General features: G+C 42.3%; 1 long non-coding RNA gene across 3 annotated transcripts in view; it reads left to right on the top strand.

Annotated features, from left to right (window-relative positions):
• Window positions 1–9,458: 9,458 nt before the first annotated feature.
• LOC112228019 overlaps window positions 9,459–24,358 on the top strand; it is a 110,238-nt gene continuing 95,338 nt past the window's right edge. The window contains exon 1 of one of the 3 annotated variants that reach the window (XR_002949953.2): window positions 9,459–9,933. This is a non-coding gene — a long non-coding RNA (uncharacterized LOC112228019). The remainder of the gene's footprint in view (window positions 9,934–24,358) is intronic. The other 2 variants (XR_002949951.2, XR_002949952.2) reach the window with 2 other exon arrangements.

Raw genomic sequence — 24,358 nt, 5'->3', positions numbered from 1 at the left:
AACATAATTACTTTTTCATGCATTTTTGGGTAGAATGTCTTAAAAAAAAAAGGCATTCTACTACCGGACACATTTGGCAAATGGGGCTTATGGTTTGTGTTCTGAATGTCCTAGTGCAGTTACCGGTCGATCTTCAAGGCATTCATAGTCGATCGCCAAACACTTCTGTAGAAAAGCCAACGTTGCGGTAGGTGCACTTGATTTAGAAGCCATGTGCACCAGGTAAGCAAAGTGCTCTCATTTTGAACCATTTCATTGTTTGAAAAGACAAACTCTGCCAACCCAGTGGACCGGGAGATCTGTGGTTAAATCCAGTTTGCCTCCTGCGCTGACCAATCGGAAAGCTCAATTCACTGTGCCTAATACCACCATGACCGCAGAGAGACTGTCAAAGAATACAGCAATGAGCTGCTGTTTGTATGAGTGAGTTCACGTTGAAGTTTTTAATTCAGCACTATTACATAACATAAAATGTGCTATCTCCAGTACTTCCACTCGCACTGCAGTTGCAATGAACGAGTAGCCAAGTGCATCGATAGCGTTTTTATTATCATTAGCAGCTCATCGGGTCTATTTTAATATCAAGGAATATTTCACTTTCTCTGGTCATAGGACCAACACGAATTTGTGCATGAGGCAGATGCGGTGCGACTTGAGTAGGAAGAGTGGGAAGACGGTGTCCTCTCTCTCTGGTCAGTCTCACCGGAGGGAGGGAAGGAGAGAGTCCGCCTCTCACGGTCTCTGCTGCTCTCTCCCTCCTGCCGCTGAGACTAATGCTGTGTTCAAAACAACTGTGTAAACTCGTAAACCTCCGAATTCCGTGCGTTCAAGACAACTGGGAACAAGATCTGACTGGGAAAAATAGTTTTGAACGGTCATCCGGCTCAGAATTCCAAGTAGGAAACTGAGGCATCTTTCTAGAGCTCAGACTTTCTGACCTGAAGATCACTGACGTCATGATTTGCCCTAGTTTTCTCTCTCTCGATTTCCCAGTTGTCTTGGTATGTACCATCAGCAGTCAAATTAAAAAGTGAATTATCTAAATTTATGCGCCGCAGTGCCTCGCAAGTGCTACACCAACTGATCTATTTTGTTATCAAAGCTCAAGTTTTGAAATATAATATGGTCTCAGAATAACAATATTGTCAGGCCAAGCATATAGCGGATATGCTGTGATATTGTATTAGGCCTACTGCCCAAACCTCATCTGTACAGAAATGTTTTTATTAGGTTAATGTAAAAAATGTTAAGTCATGTTTCAAAAACTATCTAAGCGGTAGATCTCAGGTTGCTTTTTGACTGCGAAAGTTATCTTGACTCAGAAAACCGACCACTGTCCTAGTGGGTGCATGGTGGGAGCATGGTATCATTTCTAGTGCTAGAAGTTCTAGATGCTACATAGCCTAAATTTTTATTTATTTTTTATTTTACCTTTATTTAACTAGGCAAGTCAGTTAAGAACAAATTCTTAATTTCAATGACTGCCTAGGAACAGTGGGTTAACTGCCTGTTCAGGGGCAGAACGACAGATTTTGTACCTTGTCAACTCGGGGATTTGAACTTGCAACCTTTCGGTTACTAGTCCAATGCTCTAACATATCAACTAGTCTTATTCTTCGCTGATACACAATCAGGCCGCAGTTTACAAGTTGGTTGTGTTCTTTGTTTAAGGTTGTGGTCTTCCACTTGTCCTGTGACTCCTGTCCACACTGGTAGACGAGTGCAACTCATTCATACTGGTAGAGGAGTGCTTGACGCACTCGACAGAGGAACAGGACATCAGCCAAAGGCTACTCCTCTGCTCCCTGTGTTCTATTTTAGGCTGACCAGGCTGGCATGGTCGCTGAGCCATACGCTTGTTTCCATGGCCGCTTGGCTAACGTACACACCTCTCCTATCCCTGAGCACCACAGGCCCCCGCTGAACCAACTCACCCAGACTTAGTGAGTGGCTTGGCATGGACCTGTGTCAGAGACCTGCCGGAAAGTAAAACAGGAAGAGCTACCATAGGTCCAGGAGACACAAATAGGACATGGTAACGCTTTATTTTACAGTTTAAGATGGTACTAACATAATATTGACTAAGAAACGAGCCTGTGTATTAACACTGTGCGCCAAGAGACTGCTAAAAGACTTCAACACAACTGGAAACTAAAGTGGACTATCTCTGACAGGTCTCTTATTCCTTTTAACATATTCTTTATTTTTTTGTATTTTATTGAATGAAATACTGAAACAGACATAACGACAGTAGCAATTACAAAAGAGAAATGGTAAGAGACCAAGACGGAAACAGCGGACCTGGGTATTAAATAGGGCTGGGAATTGCCAGGGACCTCACGATACGATAGTATCGCAATACTTAAGTTGCCAATACGAAATGTATTGCGATTCTCACGATTCTATATATGTATTGCCATTCGATACTGCGATTTTATTGCAATTTGATGTTCCAAACATATTGCTCACTATACTGTGGGTCTGCTGCCGAGAGACAAGAGAGAGCCAATGATAAAAAAAAAAAAAATTTGGGGGGGGTGGACAATCACGGAAATAAAAGTGCTTTGGAGTCAAAGTATCGATATAACATCGTCCGAAATAATATTGTGATGTGTAACTGGGTCAATATTTTTGTATTGAGGTGAATTAACGACAAACCTTGGCCCACCTCACCGCTGTATGCAGTCTCTTGGCGCCCAGTGTTTATAGAAATGTTATTTATGCAAGTAGGCCTACAACTCTGTTGTGTTGGTGTTTTTCAGGTTGCCCTTGCAATAATTACTTCATCAGATAAGAATTGATTGATCAACAATGGTATTTGGGGCTATGCTGAGCGGAGGAGAAACACCCGAACCTCTAGAAATAGAACCATAATCCAGCTACTCAAGCATCCCCGGCCCTGCCACGAACATATATCAAATCAACAAACTAGATCAGAAACAACAGAGATCAATACCACATTTCACCAAATTACACCAAATTTCAACGTGGTAAACAATTCAAACGCAGGAGACTTCCTGGTGCCTCATAGTATGTGGAGGTTGGATTTCACCCTATACAACTGTTATTCAGGGGACAGTGACTGAGTATACAACATTTTAAGAATCCCTGCTCTTTACATGATATAGACTGACCAGGTGAATCCAGGTGAAAGCTACTGATCCCTGGTTGATGTCACTTGTTAAATCCACTTCAAATCTGTGTAAATGAAGGGAGAGGAGACAGCTTAAAGAATTACTTTTAAGCTTCGGGACAATTGAGACATGGATTGTGTGAGTGTGCCATTCAGAGAGTGAATGGACAAGACAAAACACTTAAGTGCCTTTTAATGGGGTATAGTAGTAGGTGCCAGGCGCACGCATTTCTGTCAAGAACTGCAGTGCTGCTGGGGTTTTTCCCACACTCAACAGTTTCCCGTGTGTATCAAGAATGGTCCACCACCCAAAGGACATCCAGTTAACAACTTGACACAATTGTGGGGAGCATTGGAGTAAACATGGGCCAGCATCCCTATGCCTCGACGAATTGAGGCTGTTGTGAGGGCAAAAGGGGGGGGGGGGATCAACTCAATATTAGAAATGTGTTCCTAATGTTTGGTATACTCCGTTTATATCAGCCTCTGCAGTCCGGGTGTAAACCATGTTGTTGTTATTTGGGGTGGCAAACCGTGGCATCATGCCATCTTCTGAGAGACATGACAAGAATTAGTAAGAGATAAAAAGCCACCCAAGGTCAATGAGGTAATAACTTGGCAACTCGGCCATGGCACAGAACGACATGCGTCAACACCCTGCTGCCAGTCGAAGTTGCTGATGTTGAAAGAGACATTATGTGTTCAATATTTTACGGAAATATTACAAAACAAGTAACACATAACTCGATCAAGGGATTCAATGATGGCATGGTGAGGTACAGTTGCATATGTTCTTCATACCAGTATTTCCCTTACCTTAGCCTCAACCAGACAGCACCCTTTCTCACCTAGTGCTGTTGCCACTACTATATTATTTTGATTTCAAGTAAAACTCAGAAATAACAGGGAAGCACTGCTTCTTCGCACCTCAGATGGTGTGTGGGTCGAGTGGGTTAGGCCTAAGCGGCTTCAGGAAAGCAGGAGAAAACTGCCCTGTGGTCAACGCCCCCTCACCGCATGCACAGGGATGTGGATGAGCGGATGAGCTGGCCATGGATACAGGAAACCGCGAGGCGAGGAGCCCTCATGGCGTCTGTGGAGAGCTCACATCTGGGCACTATGCCAGTAACAGGTGGTACCCACTCCCCCCCCTCTCTCTCGCTTTCTCTCTCTTTCTCTTCCCCCTCCCCCCATAGGCAGGCCCTGTACCACCAGCCAGGGAGGGGCAGCTCCACTCCGATCTCTCGCCCACGCACCCATGGATGGCGTTTCTCCTGCCACGGCCAGAACACTGCTTCCTGCGAAGCCTGCGACTCTTCCTGTTTACCTTGTTAGCCTGCTGGTGTTCCACATAGTGCTCAGAACTGACCATGTGGCCTTCTACTCGGCTCGTAAAAAAAAAAAAACCTGCATCTACAGTAACAGTAAGCTCAATGTCATTCGTTCTCTCTATGACCTTTAACGCAGAGAGAACAAAACAACTTTTGACTTACGATATTCGATTAAACTTGCAATGCCAGGGATACAAATGCAATAAAGAGTTTTTTTTCCCTTGCAGAAGCACCGCACACAGCAATTATCTGAGGCCAGAGTGGGAGTTGTGGGTCAAAGACAGCACAAACAAGGTAAAGTTTTATGGGTGGCTGAGAAATGTGCGAGGCTGCACTCTTCACTCATCACTCCCACCCCATATATTCAATTTGTTTCTCCTCACAACATGTCACAACCCCACACCATCAAAGCCAGGCACTACCCCACTGGCCCTTGGAGGCCAAACACATTCTATTTGCCGTGGCTCTATTTGTCCATTTTCCAACTTCATAGCACAACTTCCACGTCGGATGCAATAACGCTAACATAACGTTAATACAAAACCATCCTCCAGTATGCAACTTACTACACACTTTCTACTTGTGGCGAAACGTTCAGGTGTGGCTCATCTTGTCACTGTGCTATCGAGCATCTCTAAGTGATTGGCATTGGATACAGAGTCATGGTGAGGCCATGTTGCTCTAAGGGGACATGGTGTACTGTAGTGGGAATAGAGTCTACATTTCCCTGGGACATGTCATTGTGGGAGGAAATAAACTGGATTTCTTCCCTGAGACTGCGGGCTTGTTCGACATTGCAACTGACAGTGCAGGCGACTGCCAACTGACTGATCTACAAAGAACCGTGCATCATAAATAACTACTCCTTATTATTTGTAGATCAGTCAGTCAGTCACAATTTAGCCATAATACATTACTCTTTTGATCCTCTCAAACACGGCCACTATCTCAGGGTTGACAGGGGCAAACGCAACTCGATTCCTCCTGCGACAAATGTAAACAGGGCTGATTCAATACGCGGCAGGCAGCTCTCCTTTTGAGAAGTCATTAAAGACTCCGCCGGCAGGGTTTGTGTGTAGTCTGCTGTTTTTAGAGCATTCAGAGATTCTCAGCTCACTCAACTATGTCACGTACAAGATCAAAGTGTCAGAGTGTTGGTTCTGAGGGTCCTTTATCAGGATTTTATCAGGTGCTTCTACACCTGCATTGCTTGCTGTTTGGGGTTTTAGGCTGGGTTTCTGTACAGCACTTTGAGATATCAGCTGATGTACGAAGGGCTATATAAATAAATTTGATTTGATTTGATTTGATTTGATTTAAAGTCTAAATAAAAACACAAGCGTGAGACACAGCACCTGAGCATTTGTTCTTGAATGGAAGTTATGGATTCAGGTGACATTCTACTCTTAAGGGATATTGAGGAATCAATTCAATCAAGCGATCATTGCAGTATTTATGCAGTAGCATTATAACAGAATTATTCCTTTGGTGAAATACAAACATGGAATTATTTTAGGTAGGGAAGGTGTCTAAGTGAGTGTTAGTGTTGGTACAGCATTCAAAAAAAACTTATATAGGAAGCTACTAAGCAAACACACCTGTTGTGCCATCTTTGAACTACACAGAAGGGTTGGATAAGAGGTATGGACTGAGAGGGAACACTAAAATAGCAGAAACAGCGAGGGAGTTGCAGACCACCTTGTGTTGTTGGAAGTGGTGTGGGCGTACTAATACTAGCAGGGACCGGGCAGGTGCTCAAGGAGGCGGGTGATGGGAGGAGATGAGGTGCACGCATGCACACGCTCGCACTCCGGCACACACACACTTCATTTCACTGACACCACTGTATGTGATTGCTGTCACTGAAAGGTTATTGCACACTGACCACCAGTAACAAACTGCACTGCTTTCTGTCTGGAAATGGATGGTAAGGGGAATCGAAAGAGTGTAACACGACCATTGTAAAGCAAGTTGATATTACATAGTTCTGGGCTTGCCCCACAGGGAGACACGATATCCAGCTGAACCAGTGCCAAGGGGTCTGATTGGCATTGGCGCCCTCCAAAGAATACAACAGCGCCTGAACACATCCATCATTGGATCCCTAGTCTCTCTCTCTCTCTCTCTCTCTCTCTCTCTCTCTCAAGCTACTGTCATGCAGATGTTGTGTGCACAACTCCAAACCAATTTTGGAGTTAGTCTGTTCACGAGAACCCATCTATCAAGGATCATGCTTGGGCTTTTTGTTATTCGTTTACTCATTTGGTCTCCTGCAACCTGGGAGAACATGATTGCATTGCATGTGGAACATATTGATTGCTTTCTAACAGAGAAATAGTGAACAATTCTCTGCAGCCTCGACCCAGCGACCGCTCAGCCCACATATCAACTCCTAACTACCGCCCTTGAGAACTTTTTGTGTGAAAGCCCCACAGGACACTACAAAGGGAGCCCACACAGCACAGGGATGTATTCTTACATCGCCTTAGATTTTTTTAATCAAAGTTTGAGCAAAGCCGCGGTTATCCGATGGTTTCTTTTTACTCCAAATCCACTTTTCATGACCTGTGGATTTCTTTCGGGAAAAGAAAGCCCGTCTTTGAAACACAACGGTCCCCTTAAACTTAAAGTGCCTTGGTAAGACTCTGATCTTGTGTGTGAGCGCTAAAACTTCTCCCCTGAAAAGAAATGGCGGAAAACCGAGCTTGCTCTCCAATGACTATTGCTTTGTGGACGATTGGACGACGCAAGGCTGCTTACTTATTCTGTTATTGCTTGCTTAGGCCTATGGCTTGAGGTCATTATTTAAGGTTGTTGAAGTCAACCATCATCTCACTAATCCTAGTATATGAACAAAGATCACCTGATCTGTAAGCCAGTTGTCAAAAAATGTCCTCAAACATGATCACTCTCAAAGAAGTGAGTTAAAGTTCAGGTCAGTCAAATGAAGTCTCAACCCAGAACAGTTAGTTTCAATCTCAATGTGAATCTACCAAGAGCAGAATTAAGCTAAATGCCAAAGGGGATCAAATCTACAGGAGCTCCACTGTCCTTTGCCATTTGCCAAATTAAAAAACAGGTCAGAGAGTGTGATGAGCTACAATGGATGACTTGGCAAATGACAAAAGCCATTTACTCGCTTATCGCTTAACAAGACATGTTCTAATCTAAAAAGGTACTAATACAACGAAGAGTTTATGATTTATGAGAGACTTGAGCAGCAACCATAACAGACGGTCATGAGCCCTAAGTCAATTAACATGATCTCTTTAAGGGAACAAGTGATGAAATCGATTGCTGAATTATGTATCGAAGCCAGGATGTGGGCCTTGACAAGCTTTTAAATTAATAATACATGGAGTGCAACTCATCCAAGTCTGTGTGTGTGTGTGTGTGTGTGTGTGTGTGTGTGTGTGTGTGTAGTACGTGTGTCTCATTGACATTCTTGTGATATGCGTGTGTGCTGTACTGTACACACAGGCATGCATGTAGGTCCCACTGTATATGCTAAGATGTATGTCATGTGCATAGAATAGACCAATAGGGTGTGTTTGTTTTAAATGGTCCTGTGTGTTTGTGTGTGTGTGTGTGTTGTTGTAGGTGAATGGGGTAAGGGCAGGGTGCGTTCCCATGTTACATTATAGGGCAGCTGGCTCTCTGGGCTGTGTAAGTGTGTGTGGCTCTGCTCGCGGGCAAAGGCTTGGTGCTGGGGGGCACAGCGGGTTCAGGAAGAGCTTTTACTGAGCAGATGGGGGACACCGACCGAGACCTCGCCATACACCCGAGAGAGGAGAGACCCGCCCTCAAGGTAATAAAGCCTATAGCAACTCTAAAGGGTTGAACAAGCGTGCTTCCGAGGAATCCGTTGCGTTGCTGTGGCCAAAACAGTAACACCACACAGCAACAGAACTGAAACACTTCAAACATTCAGCGCAGCATTTGCTCCAAACTGGTATAAAACAGGCAACATCCCACTAGTGGTTTGCTAATTACAATCTAATGTACTGCAGATGTTATCTACCACAAGCCAGAGAAAAATAATAACCAGAAACTCACTGATCCCTCCGAGAGCAAACCCATTGAAAACTTGCTAGAATAAGAGTTTAGGTTTGACTCAAACCTTAAGGCCGTAGAACCGCAACCTCTAGAGAGCTTGCCCGATCAGGGATCAAGATCTTGAGGCCTACCGCAAGAGTACGAGAAGAGAAAAACTAGTAAAATGTCTCTTTGGGTTTTATTAGCTTCAGTTCCTTTTACCAGACAACCTCCCTGACAACCTTGGTAAAAATCAAGGTCTTATTATCTTACTCATGCATTTGCATATAAAGGGAAATTTGCATCACTCCCAACCACGTTGAGTTTTAAGAACATGGATATGGGGCCCACTTGTGTCCCTTCTTGAGTTGGATTGGGAAATTTGAGATGCTGCACCTTGCCCCAATGCATTTCTGGCAATTTCCAACAATGATCAAACTGGCTGATTTGTCTTGGTGCCAGCTAAACAAATGCCACAACCCAGCACACAAGGTCATTACCGGGGAATTTCCAGCTTATGTATTTACTCACATCTTGCAAGACATCCACAACAACAAAAAAGAAACAAGTGATTAAGGTTCTCTGCAACACAATTACACTCAAGGGAACAGCACTCAAAACTGCCTGTGGCCCTGTAACACTATAATGTACACAGTACAATTCCGTTAATAGACCAGGTCTACGGTCCCTTTGATAAAAGAGGTGTTACATGGTCTCTAAGCTCCTGCTTTACCAAGGTCACTTTGGATACGACTTGAGGCGGTGGCCATGGTCATAATGCATGGACACTTGCTATTTATCCAATACCCATGCTAATACCCTCAGTCCTACCGTGTTGCTAAGCTATAGCTCCAAAATGCTAATGGTTAACTATTGATTGCTGTCAGAAGAAGGCAGGTGTGGTTGCCTGGTTGATGGTTTGGACTCGAGCATGGATTCACATTAAGCCCTGAACTGTGGAAATGTCTAGCAAAATGCAACTGTTGTTTTTTGTAAGCAGCCTAGTAATGGTTTCTGCCAGGGGCTAGGAGCTGATTTGTTTTCTTTTCCGTTCTCCCTTGGAATAAAGCGGTTAGTCCCGTCTGTTGTTTAAGTTTGTTTGCTTCCTTTCACGTCGACCTCCCTTGCCAGATGGCACCGCAGGCAGGTTGGATCAATCCTTATTTGGATGGCTTGCATTTCTTCATAAGGAAGCTCCTCTTGTTTGTTTTTGCCCTCTCTCAGGCATTTTTAATTTTCTTGCTTTCCCCCTCATCATGGGACTGGGATGATCTGACTAGTGGCTATGATTCCTCCTTGCTGGTGTACGAGAGGACAAAGAGTGAGGTCTTTTCCGATTCCCCGGGAAACTCAAGCTCTCTCCGAGTGAAGATTTAAAGAGGGAGAGACACCGCCTAAATGTAGCTTGATGATGGCCTGCGAAACAAATGTGAGGTAATAAACATTTCACTGGCAATCTAGGCTCATGTCGAGCTCATCTGACTGATTCACCGCCAAGAGGCAACAGAGTTAAGATGGACTTGTTTAATTTGTGGTAAAAGACTGGGGTGAACTAATAACCAAATTCCTCTCAGACATCAAAATAGACTCTAGGCGCTCCCGCTGTAAGCAGGTGAACAGCTTTAAAGGGAGAGTTTACTCTTTTTGTTTAAGCTTATTTTCCAGTTACCTAGGGTGTTTTTGTTTAATATAAACAGTTTTTAAACGTTGTATTTAGCCTAGCATCTCCTAGCTAGCATTTTATAAGCATATAACAATGGTAATGGGAAGACTCGCCTAGCAGTGCACTCAAAAACATAAAATTATAGTGACCTATGCCTTTAATGCATCCGTTTCCTGTATAAGCAATTATGTGGCTGTCAACGTACACAACAAGGCATTCAGAAAGATGAGGTAGTAGGGTGAAATTTTGACAGCATAAAGAGGTTACTATTTTCAAAGCACAAAAAGGCTCCAAAAACACAACTCGAGCGGTTTCCACTACCAGTGGTACTGCTTCTCAGTGTAGCCCATGCAGCACTTTGCGGAGAAAGTTCGGAATGACACAATTTCATGTGTACAACATCTAATGACTTGCAGCACTATTGAGAGATTACTGAGAGCGTTGCTGTTTTTAAGGGACATATTTGGGTGTTTTTGGAGCCTTTGTTCATGTTTTTATGTGCCCATACAACTGCTGAACAAGATTGAGATTGAGGAAGTATATATCGCTTTAGGGGTAGGTTTCTCAAAAACAAGTGAGACTGCAAAAAAAGTGTCAACACTTCTTCTAGAACATGCTATTTGCATTGAAAATAGAGATTTGCTTCAACTAAAGTGAACTTCCCCTTTAAGTAATATAACCATCATAGTGTCACACTATTCAAGTCACACACCCTCCTACCGGACAGGTCACTCCAACTACTGTGCTATGTGACAGTGCACCAAGTAAAAAAAGACAACAAAACAAGGAGATCAATACAATGTTCAACATCGGCAAAGCAGCATGCCAGGTACCTACCTCTCCAGGGTGAACGGTGCAGAAGACTTTGGGCTCTCGTTCCCGAAGGATGAGAGGAGCGAGGAGGACGGTGTATGTGTTATTTTTCAGTTCCGGTCACAACCCGCACCCACTGGCCTGGATCCTTCTGGGCGCCTGCACATGAGTAAAAATTGATTTGATCAAAAGCTGGTTTTGTCAGGTGTAGTAGACAGGCCTGACTGCCCCTGGAAGCAACGTCAGCACAATAACTATTTGTGGGGAACTTCATGAAATGGGTTTCCATGGCCGAGCAGCCGCACAAAGCCTAATATCACCATGTGCAATGACAAGCGTCGGCTGGAATGGTGAACAGCTCGCCGCCAATGGACTCTGGAGCAGTGGAAACACGATCTGGAGTGATGAATCACGCTTCGCCATCTGGTAGTCCGACAGATGAATCTGGGTTTGGCAGATTCCAGGAGAAAGCTACCTGCCTGAATGCATAGCACCATCTGTAATAAGGGTCTGGGGCTGTTTTTCATGGTTCGGGCTAGGCCCCTTAGTTCCAGGGAAGGTAAATCTTAACGCTACAGCATACAAAGACATTCTAGACGATTCTGTGCTTTCAACTTTGTGTCAACAGTTTGCGGAAGGCCCTTTCCCGTTTCAGCATGACAATGCCCCCATGCACAAAGCGAGGTCCATACAGAAATGGTTTGTCGAGATCGGTGTGGAAGAACTTGACTGGCCTGCACAGAGCCCCGCCCCTCAACCCCATCAAACACTTTTGGGATGAATATAACTCTGACTACGAGCCAGACCTAATCGCCAAACATCAGTGCCAGACCTCACTAATGCTCTTGTGGCTGAATAGAAGCAAGTCCCCACAGCAATGTTCCAACATCTAGTGGAAAGCCTTCCCAGAAGAGTGGAGGCTGTTATAGTAGCAAAGGGTGGACCAACGCCATATTAATACCCATGATTTTGGAATGAGATGTTCGACGAGTGTCCACATACTTTTGGTCATGTAGTGTACACCTGTAACAATACTACTATAGGAATTAGGAAATCAGGGGGATGACCATTTCTCATCGTTTTTTTGAAAAGAAGCAGTAATCTCCTCTCACATACACAACCCACCATCCCACATGCAAACCCCTCGACGATGCATGCCGGGCAGAAGGCGCCACCTCTCTTGGCCTGAATCTCTCAGCAAATGCGAGCCACACTATGTCACCGGTTAATGAGTGGCCCATTGGAATTCAATAGGGGGAGACTCGACTCCTGACTGACTCGTCTTCTGAAGGGGACAAGTGGCTGCAGACCTGTGTTATGGCTCTTCAATGCAGTCAACCTCAGTGATGGGTGGCTTGAGCTTTCATTGCCCCCGCTCCACGCTACCTGGAGTTCAGACAGTCAGACAGCAGGCGAGCAGTAGGTTCTGCCTGGTGCTGGAAAGGGAGTGTGTGGGTGTGTTGCGCGTGTAGAGTCACAGCAGGCATCCAGCTGCAACGAGTGCTCTCATTGACAGGCCTACTCAATGGCAGAGGTTCTCTGACACCCTCTTGAGTAGGCTGAGGGTTCCAAGCATTCCGTTTTACAGTATAGAGTCTATGTAAGAAGAACATTAGCTTTGGAGCCATTTGATTAATTAGGCTACCTTTTATCTGTTTTGTTTTGGTGGACTTCAAGGGATGACAAAGAGCTTTAGCAGAAATCAGATATATCAATTGCCCTTGTAGTGGTACGGTAGCCAAATTAAAAGAGATATTTTGTATGGAAACCCGACATTCACAAACTGAGTGTTTTAATTAAACAACAATGCAAGGAACACCTAATAATAGCTAAAAGATGTGTGATGGTGACCACAATAAAGAAACAATTCTTCCTCATTGATTCGGATGTTCGGTAGCATTATCAGTCATTATTTAGCCATCCTTCTTTTCCTGCCTAACATCTTAACTCGGGGCTCTCATTTCCCCACCTTAATTGGGCCTGTGATTAATCAATTAACCCCCCTCGGGCCCTTTTTGCTCAAAGGCCAAAAGGTCAGCTAACAGGATGTGTCGGGTGAACCTATCCCCATCGTGCTAAAGGGCGCATGCCTTTAACAGCCCCTCCCCAGACCTCGGCCGATGCAACACCTCATTGCAAAACATATACTGGGTTATATACAGGCCAACGGGCCTATATTTCTCAGGGGAGGGAGATATATTAGGTATCTAGCGGGGATTGAAGGGCCCGTTCTGATTGGGTTCTCAGCATTAGTGATGCTAAATCTGTTGATTAGTTGCTTGTCACTGTGTAAATGATGAATGCACAAATGTTTTGGTCATGTTGTTGAATACCTAGGCTGCATGTGGACTGAAAATAAAGAGATGTTGATTCAAAGTACAATTGCAATGCAACCGGGTGCAATAGGATTGTGAGATTGGTCAACAAAAATTGTTGAGCCAACTCAAAACAAAAAATTTGTGTGACCATTTTGTTGAGCAAACTCAAAATCCTATTGCAGCTGGTTACCTTACAATTGTACGTTGAATCAATCAATATCCCAGGCACCACCTGTCGTTGTGACCTTGAGCAAGGTAAATAAACCCAAAACTGCTAACCCAGCTGTGCTGCTCCCAGCCTGTAGTGTGTAGGCTGTGTGGTATGCCGGGTTGGGTACTTAGAAGAAAGAATTTATGTGCAAATGGATGGATAAAGATGATATGCTCCATTTCACCATGGATTCCAGGCTAAAATAAATATTCTATAAGTAGCAGCCACATGTGCTCCCCTACTGGATTGTCCAAATTTCCCAATGTATTGTGCATTAATGTTTTAAAATAAAATAGGCATATCATCTGGTCAGATTCAATGCCATTTTTCAAGGGTAGCAGGTAAGCCTTCTAACTTAATTTTTTAAAACTAGGCAAGTCAGTAAAGAACACATTCTTATTTGCAATGACAGCCCAGGAACAGTGGGTTAACTGCCTTGCTCAGAGGCAGAATGACAATTTTTACCTTGTTAGCTCAAGATTTGATCTAGCAACCTTTTAATTACTAGTCCAACGCTCTAACCACTAGGCTACCTGCCACCCCTTACAGATGTTAGCATGGCCCCACCAGCACTCTGAACTCCGACAATAGTCTACTTTTGATGTTGGTAAAGGTGAAATTACTGTGACACTAGGCTAGCTGACCTTTTCTATGCTACAGGAAGACTTGAGCACAGAGGTTTTGTTTCCCAAAGGCTGGTTACGTTTTACAGCCACCCTCTGTATGGTCTGCACCATCAGAGTAGGCCTAAGCCACCAACAAAAATGCAATGGAGCAAGTGCAGTGCATGACATTTCCAAGTGCACATAGAAGATTTAGGGGTGCTGAGGAGTATTTCTGTCTGTAATACAGCCCTTTTTGGGGAAAAACTCATTCTGATTGGCTGGGCCTGGCAACCCAGTGGGTAAACTTGGCTCCCAAGTGGGTGGGAATATGCCCCTGCCCAGTCACGTGAAATCCATAGATTAGGGCCTTATTTATTTATTTCAATTGACTGATTTCCTTCTATGAACTGTAACTCATTAAAATCTTTTAAATTGTTGCGTTTATATTGTTGTTCAGTATACTTATTTAAACATGGTGCTACTATTATTTGCAAAGCCTAATGAGAAAAAAAACAACTATGTTGTTCTTGTACTAATACTACTTGCACTAGTTAGCTAAAATAGCTAATCCAATAAAGGTTTGGCAAATTATTCTAGCCTATTCTTGAGATATATTTAAATAACTGGAAACCTTAAAGACTGTAACAGTAAGGTAGCTCTCAAGAACTCAAGGGGTATAGCTACCCAGCCCTAGATGTAATGACATGGCATTTGAGTCATGAATAAGGGTAAACAGTAAACTAACATGCGATAACTCTGCGATATCAACAGCTAAATCGTTTTGAGTGTTATTTATAATTCTGACCAATGTATTAAATGTATAGGCATGGGTCACTTGCTATATTGTATTTACTTTGCCACCATGGCCTTTTTGTTGCCTTTACCTCCCTTATCTCACCTCATTTGCTCACATCATATATAGACTTGTTTCTACTGTATTACTGACTGTATGTTTGTTTTACTCCATGTGTAACTCTGTGTCGTTGTACGTGTCGAACTACTTTGCTTTATCTTGGCCAGGTCGCAATTGTAAATGAGAACTTGTTCTCAACTTGCCTACCTGGTTAAATAATGGTGAAATAAAAAATATATGTTATGATGACTTGTGCCCATAAACATGCTCTTGTTGAATAATTATTCAGTTCATCATGGGAAGGTCATCTGTGGTAATCTTATTTCAAGTAAACTCATTCCTACCAGCGCTGCAGTCGATACAGTAAGACATTGAATATCTGTATATCTGAAAAGGTGTTTGCAGTTGTATTCACAAAAAGCGCAGCAGAAAGAAAGCTCACCTTTTACCACCACTATGGAACGGTGGATTGTTATGTGACTACCGAAAATATGCCTGCATAAATTGAGAAATATTTACAACTGTTTTAGAAAATGTTCGTGTATATTAGGAATGAAATATAACCATTTTCGTTTCTTAGTGTACATTTGTTATGGTAATGGTTCTTAGATGCTTTCAAAAGCTAAACTTAAACGAGTGATTATATACTGGCGCTCACTAACCGCTGTTCGGTACGGTCTGAAACCGAAGGGCTGACAGTTATTTTCAAGATGGTAGCGTCCTCAAGAGCGCAGGTGCTTTCTCTGTATCGCTTGCATATGAAAGAAAGCAAGAAATTATCCTCTTATAACTACAAGTAAAGGCTTTGCTGTTTTCCTACTGTCTGTGTTAAAGCTAGCTAAATCACACAAGCTGTCAGTGTATTTTTCTCGAGGGAGAGACCTTGTTTAAATAGCCTCATTGCTGGCCAAAAAACTGACAGATTGGCTTGTGCAGAACTGACATTGGATTTGAAAGAAAACTGGTTTATATGAATGGGACTTCAAATAATTTAAGTCTTGTTCACACTGCAGGTGTTAATGCTCAATCCGTTTTGTTTTCCAAATCTGTTTTGGAATACTGCCTGTCCAAACAGCGTGCGTGTGCTTTCAGACAGCAGTCATTTGCTGACATGTCTAAGCTAGTTCGCATAGTAACGACGGTATGTGTAGGCTTACATGCTGACCAGACCGGACACGTCGCCTCTCCCATCTCCTCAGTGGTTTATAGGAGCAGGTACCCACGTGCCATCTCCTCATTGGTTATACCCACCTGGGTGATTGAAAGATGGAATGTTTTGCCGGTTGTGGTAAAAGTGTAGATGCCAATCACCATATAAATTCAAAGATGAAAAAGCCTGGAAGGAGGAGAGATGAGTTGGGTTGGCCGTTTTATGTGTGGATTAATTGTTGGAGTAGAAAACCTTGTGCATTTCAGGTAAAATAACAACTCAATGTTTATATCCCTGGACAAATTAGCTAGCAACAGCAAGCTAGCTAAATAGAACAAATTAGCTAGCAAGCTAACTAGCTAAATTGCCATACATGTTTAATGCTTTTCGACCTGTCCCCAAATTAATGTCATTGGTTCAGAGTTTGTTTTGATATTTTAACCTGCGTGTCGTGATCGCGTTTGGTGTAGGGACAAAATATATTTTTGCACGATAGCTAGCCGCACAGACGGTTTGGGTTCTGTGTTGGTGTTGGCACTCGTGCTTCCTATCACTCAGAAGTTATGAAGCTAGTAAGCTAAGGTGACAATGCCTACCATTGACATTTACCAGTTGTTTTGAATGTTAAAAATCAGTGTAGGAACACATTAAAAGCCTCAAAGGATAAGATTATCCAAATGTTGTCTTTTTTTGGCTAGCCAGAGCAATCCGTTAGCTTTTTTTTTTTTTAGCTTTTTTGTGGTAAATAATTAAGGTAGTTAGCTACCACATGTTCTTGTCAGAGTAGCTACCAAGCAACAAGATATGCCAAGTAACAGTCTAAAAACCACTTGAGTGTAAATAAGATTTGATTGTTCAAATACTAGTCCCATGGCCAGGAATCAGATTTGCATCTTCTTTCAAACCACCTACGAAGATTGATATAAATATCTAATTCCATGTGCTTTTTGGCTGTTCAGACTGGAGGAGGAAGAACTATCTCCGTCAGATATGCTTATTTTGTCACTTCAAGCTGCCAATGTAGAACAAGACATTAATTGGGGTTTAGCACCCTTGGCCAATCCTGATTAATCAGACTAAGCCATGGTTTGCTTTGTGAATCTATTAAACTCAGAAAAAAAAAATCTTTTTTTCAGGACCCTGTCTTTCAAAGATAATTTGTAAAAATCGAAATAACTTCACAGATCTTAATTGTAAAGGGTTTAAACACTGTTTTCCATGTTTGTTCAATTAATAAACATGCACCTGTGAAACGTAAGCTGTTAGTGTCTTAACGACCGGTCACAGTTATTAAGACTTATGATGCTAAAGAGGCCTTTCTACTGACTCTGAAAAACACCAAAAGAAAGATGCCCAGGGTCCCTGTTCATCTGTGTGAACGTGCCTTAGGCATGCTGCAAGGAGGCATGAGGACTGCAGATGTGACCAGGGCAATAAATTGCAATGTCCATATAGGGAGACAGCGCTCCAGGGAGAACGGGCGGACAGCTGATCGTCCTCGCAGTGGCAGGCCACGTGTAACAACACCTGCACAGGATCAGTACATCCGAACCTCACACTTGCGGAACAGGTACAGGATGGCAACAACTGTCGGAGTTACACCAGGAATACACAATCCCTCCATCAGTGCTCCGACTGTCCGCAATAAGCTGAGAGGGGCTGGACTGAGGGCTTGTAGGCCTGTTGTAAGGCAGGTCCTCCCCAGACATCACTGGCACTGGTGTTTTGCTGCTACTATTGAATGACGCTGCCAGTTGAGGACTTGTGAGGCGTTTGTTTATCAAACTAGACATTCTAATATACTTGTCCTCTTGCTCAGTTGTGCACCGGGGCCTCTCACTCCTCTTTCTATTCTGGCTTAGAACCAGTTTGCGCTATTCTGTGAAGGGAGCAGTACACAGCGTTGCACGAGTTCTTCAGTGTCTTGGCAATTTCTCACATGGAATAGCCTTTGTTTCTCAGAACAAGAATAGACTGGCAAGTTTCAGAAGAAAGTTCTTTGTTTCTGGCCATTTTGAGCCTGTAATCAAACCTACAAATGCTGATGCTCCAGATACTCAACTAGTCTGAAGAAGGCCAGTTCTATTGCTTCTTTAATCAGAACAACAGTTTTCAGCTGTGCTAACATAATTGCAAAAGGGTTTTCTAATGATCAATTAGCCTTTTAAAATGATGTACGTGGATTAGCTAACACAACATGCCATTGGAACACAGGAGTGATGGTTGCTGATAATGGGCATCTGTACGCCTATGTAGCTATTCCATAAAAAATATGCCGTTTCCAGCTACAATAGGTACTTACAACATTAAGTGTCTACGCTGTATTTCTCATCAATTTGATATTATTTTAATGTACAAAAAATGTGCTTTTCTATAAAAAACAAGGACATTTCTAAGTGACCCCAAACTTTTGCACGGTAGTGTATGTTAATTTTGTAGATGGTCCTTTAAGCAAACCAATGGTCCAAACCTTATGTCTATCATCTGTTCAAAAGTTATTGGAATTATTACCCTTGAAGGATGGCCAAAATAAGGGTGACTAAATCAATGGCCAGAGAAAAAAGTTGTAAAAAATCAGGAAAATGGCAATGCATCAGCTAATTGACAGGCTCACCATTAAACTTGTCATTTTTTCAAATCCGGAAGTAGAGGTAAGATGGATATTGATTTTGAGATGTAGTGTTTTCATAATTTAGTATACACTTTTCATATTTATGTGAAATTCCTTTCCTTTTAAAAAATATTTCTAATATAAACAAGGGTATTTCTGTGAAATGTCAACATGGCACTGAGCTTAACGCAAAGCCTTTTACATTTTATTCAGGTCGTGTAATGCTAATTAAGCTTTTTAAGACCTGCGGAAGCAACTTGTCTATTTCAAATCTTCTCTCATTGATTGAGACAGGTGCACCCCAAAGTGCCATATGTCATGATGACACTCACATGATGCCGATTCTGTTTCTTAAATAAAGGCAAACGGAGTGAAACATGGCGGGACCTACCTAAATTTGACAAAAATAAACTCTTTGTTTTGCAACTGTTGGGACTAATGATTACACCCCTGACTTGATCAATGAGAGATTTGAAATAAAGAAGGCATCGTACACATTGTTGGATTAGCCTACTTCATGGAGCAAAATATTTTACTTAATTTAATAACAGAACATTTTCTAAATTCAAAGGAACACCCTGCAACTAGACATGGAAGTATAAAAGACATTGTTGTCATCTAAGTTGGGAATTGAGGAAGTATCGCCAATTAAAGGTTGGTCAAAAGTGATCTGTGCTACGGTTAACATTACCCACCTAGTTACAATAGGATAGACTTTATTGTCCATTTACATGGAAATTCATTATGTGATGTCATAATGTAAATACACATTACATGCAGTACAGAAAACTGGATAGTTGGTTCACAAGTCACACATTTCCATTTCACATATTCAAATATCTGCGGCCTACTGTCCAACCGTGTATTGGGCCTGCATCTGTCCTATGTCCCACTGTTCAGCAGCTCGATGACTGATGAAATGAAACTTGCCTTGCTCCTACTCTTACTGAACAGTGAGAACCATCAGTAATCTTCAGAATCTCCTTCAGGACAGCAGCTAAAAACATTGGGCAAGATTTTGTGTGGTGTCCTCCATGATGCGTTTGGCCTTGTCCCTGGCTGTTTTTCATAGTCCTTGAACCCCCCTCCACTGCAGCCTGCAGAGCTTGGACCCTAGGTCTGCCTGAGGAAACCCTTGTCTATATGGCAGGTGTAGTAGTTGGAGAGTATCCAGGTGTTGATATTGTTTTTTCAGTCTGCACAGGAGGTACAGTTGTCGTTGGCATTTTTTTATTGATGTTCTGAGTGTTGGCATTAAATTAGTTTGCTGTCCATGATGGTTCCCAGGTACTTAACTCCCCATTCTCTTTACCTTTTCACCACCCAGGTCTAGGTGGCTCACTTGGGTCTAACTACCTCCGGAAATCAATGAGCAGTTTTGTTGATGTAAATTTGTGTGGGGTAGTTGCTGTTTCACCCATCATGAACCCTGTGTACTTCTGTTTGGAATGCCTATCAGCCAGCTGGAACAGTAATGGTCTGACTAGGTTCAAGATGCTAAGTTACACAACACATGCTAGTAAATTTTCATGAGCCTATTCTAATACTTTTGAGGAGTAAGCTATATTTCGTTAACCTTATTTCATTCTTAGCTGGAATGACCAACAACGAGCTGGACATTTTTACAGACTGGTCTTGTGTAGTCATCTTCTCATGTTTGCTGACTGTTAGTGCTGAGCCATTAGTGTTTTTTTTTAGGTCATTTTGGTTTGATTCTTAAATAATCACGGTTCTCGGTTTAGAAAACATTTTTACATTATGTGGGTTGAATTCTGTAACACAGAATGAAACAATTTAATAAAAGTCCCATGATAGTAGTTACTGCCCATTATCCATGTATTAACCATGTATTCACATTACTTTAATGAAATATCCTCATCTCTATAGAGCTATTGCCCCTGCTGTCTTGACAAAATCACTATTTTAGTAGTTGCTGAATGGGTGCTATCTATCACTTACAGTTGAAGTTGGAAATGTACATACACCTTAGCCAAATACATTTAAACTCAGTTTTTCACAATTCCTGACATTGAATTCTAGTAAAAAAAGTCCCTGTCTTAGGTGAGTTTGGATCACCACTTTATTTTTAGAATGTGAAATGTCAGAATAATAGTAGAGAATGATTTATTTATTTCATCACATTCCCAGTGGGTCAGAAGTTTACATACACTCATTAGTATTTGGTAGCATTGCCTTTTAAATGATTTAACTTGGGTCAAAAGTTTCAGGTAGCCTTCCACAAGCTTCCCACAATAAGTTGGCTGAATTTTGGCCCATTCCTCCTGACAGAGCTGGTGTAACTGAGTCAGGTTTGTAGACCTTGCTCGCACACGCTTTTTCAGTTCTGCCCACAAATTTTCTATAGGATTGAGGTCAGGGCTTAGTGATGGCCACTCCAGTACCTTGACATTGTTGTCCTTAAGCTATTTTGCCACAACTTTGGAAGTATGCTTGGGGTCATTGTCCATTTGGAAGACTCATTTGCGACCAAGCTTTAACTTCCTGACTGATGTCTTGAAATGTTTCAATATATCCACATTTTCATTCCTCACATAATGATGGTCATTATGGCCAAACAGTTCTATTTGTTTCATCAGACTAGAGGACATTTTTCCAAAAAGTACGATCTTTGTCCCCATGTGCAGTTGCAAACCATAGTCTGGCTTTTTTTATGGCGGTTTTGGAGCATTGGCTTCTTCCTTGCTGAGCGGCCTTTCAGGTTATGTTGATATAGGACTTGTTTTACTGTGGATGTAAATACTTTTGTACCCGTTTCCTCCAGCATCTTCACAAGGTCCTTTGATTTGCACTCTTTGCACCACAGTCATCTCTAGGAGACAGAGCCGTCTCCTTACTGAGCGGTATGGCAGCTGTGTGGTCCCATGGTGTTTATACTTGCGTACTATTGTTTGTACAGATGACTGTGGTACCTTCAGGCATTTGGAAATTGCTCCCAAGGTTGGACCAGACTTGTGGAGGTCTATAAAAAAAAATCTGAAGTCTTGGCTGATTTCTTTTGATTTTCCCATGATGTCAAGCAAAGTTTGAGTTTGAAGGTAGGCCTACCTTCATGAGTTTGAAGGTAGGCCTTGAGATGCATCCACAGGTACACCTCCAGTTGACTCAAATGATGTCAATTAGCCTATCAGAAGCTTCTAAGCCATAACATAATTTTCTGTAATTTTCCAGCTTTTTAAAGGCACAGTCAACTTAGTGTATGTTATCTTCTGACCCACTGGAATTGTGATACAGTGAAATAATCTGTCTGTAAACAATTGTTGGGAAAATGACTTAGTCATACAGAAGGTAATGTCCTAACCGACTTGCCAAATCTATAGTTTGTTAACTAGAGATTTGTGGAGTTGTTGAAAAACAAGTTTTAATGACTCCAACCTAAGTGTATGTAAACTTCCGACTTCAACTGTAGATCATGCATTTTCAGGTAGAGATACCTCGTGAAGCAACTGCTCTCAATCGCATGTTCTTCTCTTGGCTCTACCCCTCCATGTCTGCTCCACACAGACCGGACAACATTTTTGCTCTAAACTATGTTGTTTCCAACAGGCCAATATTCTACAATTCTCTACTACAAAAAAACATCTCGCGGCTGAATCTAGTTGCTTAGCTCAATGCCACCGCTCAATGCGTTGTTTCATAATGCATAGGTCTATTTATGCAGCGCCTTATTTAGACAGGTGAGTAATTGAGAACAAATTATATTTGACAATAACAAAATAAGTTGTGTGCAGTGTTTCCACTCAAGTCTTTTTTGAATAATGTTACATTGTGCAACAAAGGATGATGCTGTCTGCGACAAAAAACAGCCTTGATTAATAATTGAAGGCTTAAAGAAAATACTGTTTTTCTCACTGCTTAAAGAAACAATGTGTTGCACCTAGTGCTGTAAAGTGTATTAGACCTCATGGTCACAGAACCTCAAGCAAGTACAGTGCTTTTGGAAAGTATTCAGACCCCTTGACTTTTGACACAATTTGTTACGTTACAGCCTTATTCTAAAATTGATGAGGACAAAAAATAATTTCAACAATCTACACACAATACCCTATAATGACAAGGCAAAAACAGTTCATTTTTTTAAATCACAAAAACAGATGACATTTACATACAGTACCATTCAAATATTTGTGGACACCTACTCATTCAAAGTTGTTTCTTTATTTTCTACATTGTAGAAAAGTAGTTAAGACAAACTACTATACAGCTATGGAATCATGTCATAAACAAAAAAGTGTTACACAGGTCTAAATATATTTTCGTTTCTTTAAAGTAGCTACCCTTTTGCCTTGATGACAGTTTTGCACACTCGGAGCGGCAGGGTAGCCTAGTGGTTAGAGCGTTGGGCTAGTAACCGGAAGGTTGCAAGTTCAGAGCTGATATGGTACAAATCTGTTCTGCCCCTGAACAGGCAGTTAAGCCACTGTTCCTAGGCCGTCATTGAAAATAAGAATTTGTTCTTAACTGACTTGCCTAGTTAAAGGTAAAATAAAAATTCTCTCAACCAGCTTAACCTGGAATGCTTTTCCAATAGTCTTGAAGGAGTTCCCACATATGCTGAGCACTTGTTGGCTGCTTTTCCTTCGCTGCGGTCCAATTCATCCCAAACTATTCTCAATTGGGTTGATGTCGTGTGATTTGTGGTGGCCAGGTCATCTGATGCAGCGCTCCTTCTTGGTCAAATAGCACTTACACAGCCTGGAGTTGTCTTGGGTCATTGTCCTGTTGAAAAACAAATGATAGTGCCACTAAGCGCAAACCAGAAGGGATGGCATATCACTGCAGAATGCTGGGGTAGCCATGCTGTTGAGGTGTGCCTTGAATTCTAAATAAATCAGACCGTGTCACCAGCAATGCACCATCACACCACCACCTCCATGCTTCATGGTGGGAACCACACTAGAGTTGCACATTTTGGGGAATATTCAGATGTGGAAACTTTCTGTGGGAATTAACAGGAATATATCCAATGCAAAAACATTTGCATGTATTTACCATATAATATGGAGACAAACATAAACCTTTCTACTTATCATAAGTAGACAATTGCAAATGATTAAATCCTTTCAATAGAAAAACAATTTAGTTAAATTCCTAACTTTTAAATGAGTTGACTCTTCACATGGGATGACTTCACTGAACAACAAAAGAAAGGGAATGTTGAATGATCCATCACAGGGGGAAGAGCCTCAGATGCACGAAGTCCCTTCCACCAGGTGGCTGATGAGATATGTTGGCACGACTGCCATATTGCATCTCCATCCCAAAGCCCTTGCGTGGAAGTGTACGGAAGTGTACTTTGCCAGACTGCCAAGAATCTTACCCTCATCTAGGCCAAGGTGGTGGGACAAAGTAGTGATGACACCATAGGCCTTGTTGATCTCTGCACCAGACAGGATGTTCTTGCCAGCATACTTGGGGTCCAACATGTACACTGCGGCGTGTTTGGGCTTCAAGCAGAGGTCTTCATGCTTTTTGATGTATTTCAGAACTGCCGTTTCCTCTGCTTGGAGCAACAGTGAAGTGGGCAGGGCAGTACGGATTTCTTCTCTAACATCTGAAAGCAGTCTGAACATCAGACCGATTGGATTGTCTCCCTCAATCTGTGCAATGACTACTG

The sequence above is a fragment of the Oncorhynchus tshawytscha genome, linkage group LG29 (assembly GCF_018296145.1).
Source record: "Oncorhynchus tshawytscha isolate Ot180627B linkage group LG29, Otsh_v2.0, whole genome shotgun sequence".
In the NCBI taxonomy this organism is placed as follows: Eukaryota; Metazoa; Chordata; class Actinopteri; order Salmoniformes; family Salmonidae; genus Oncorhynchus; species Oncorhynchus tshawytscha.
This window is presented reverse-complemented; position numbering and strand designations above follow the sequence as displayed.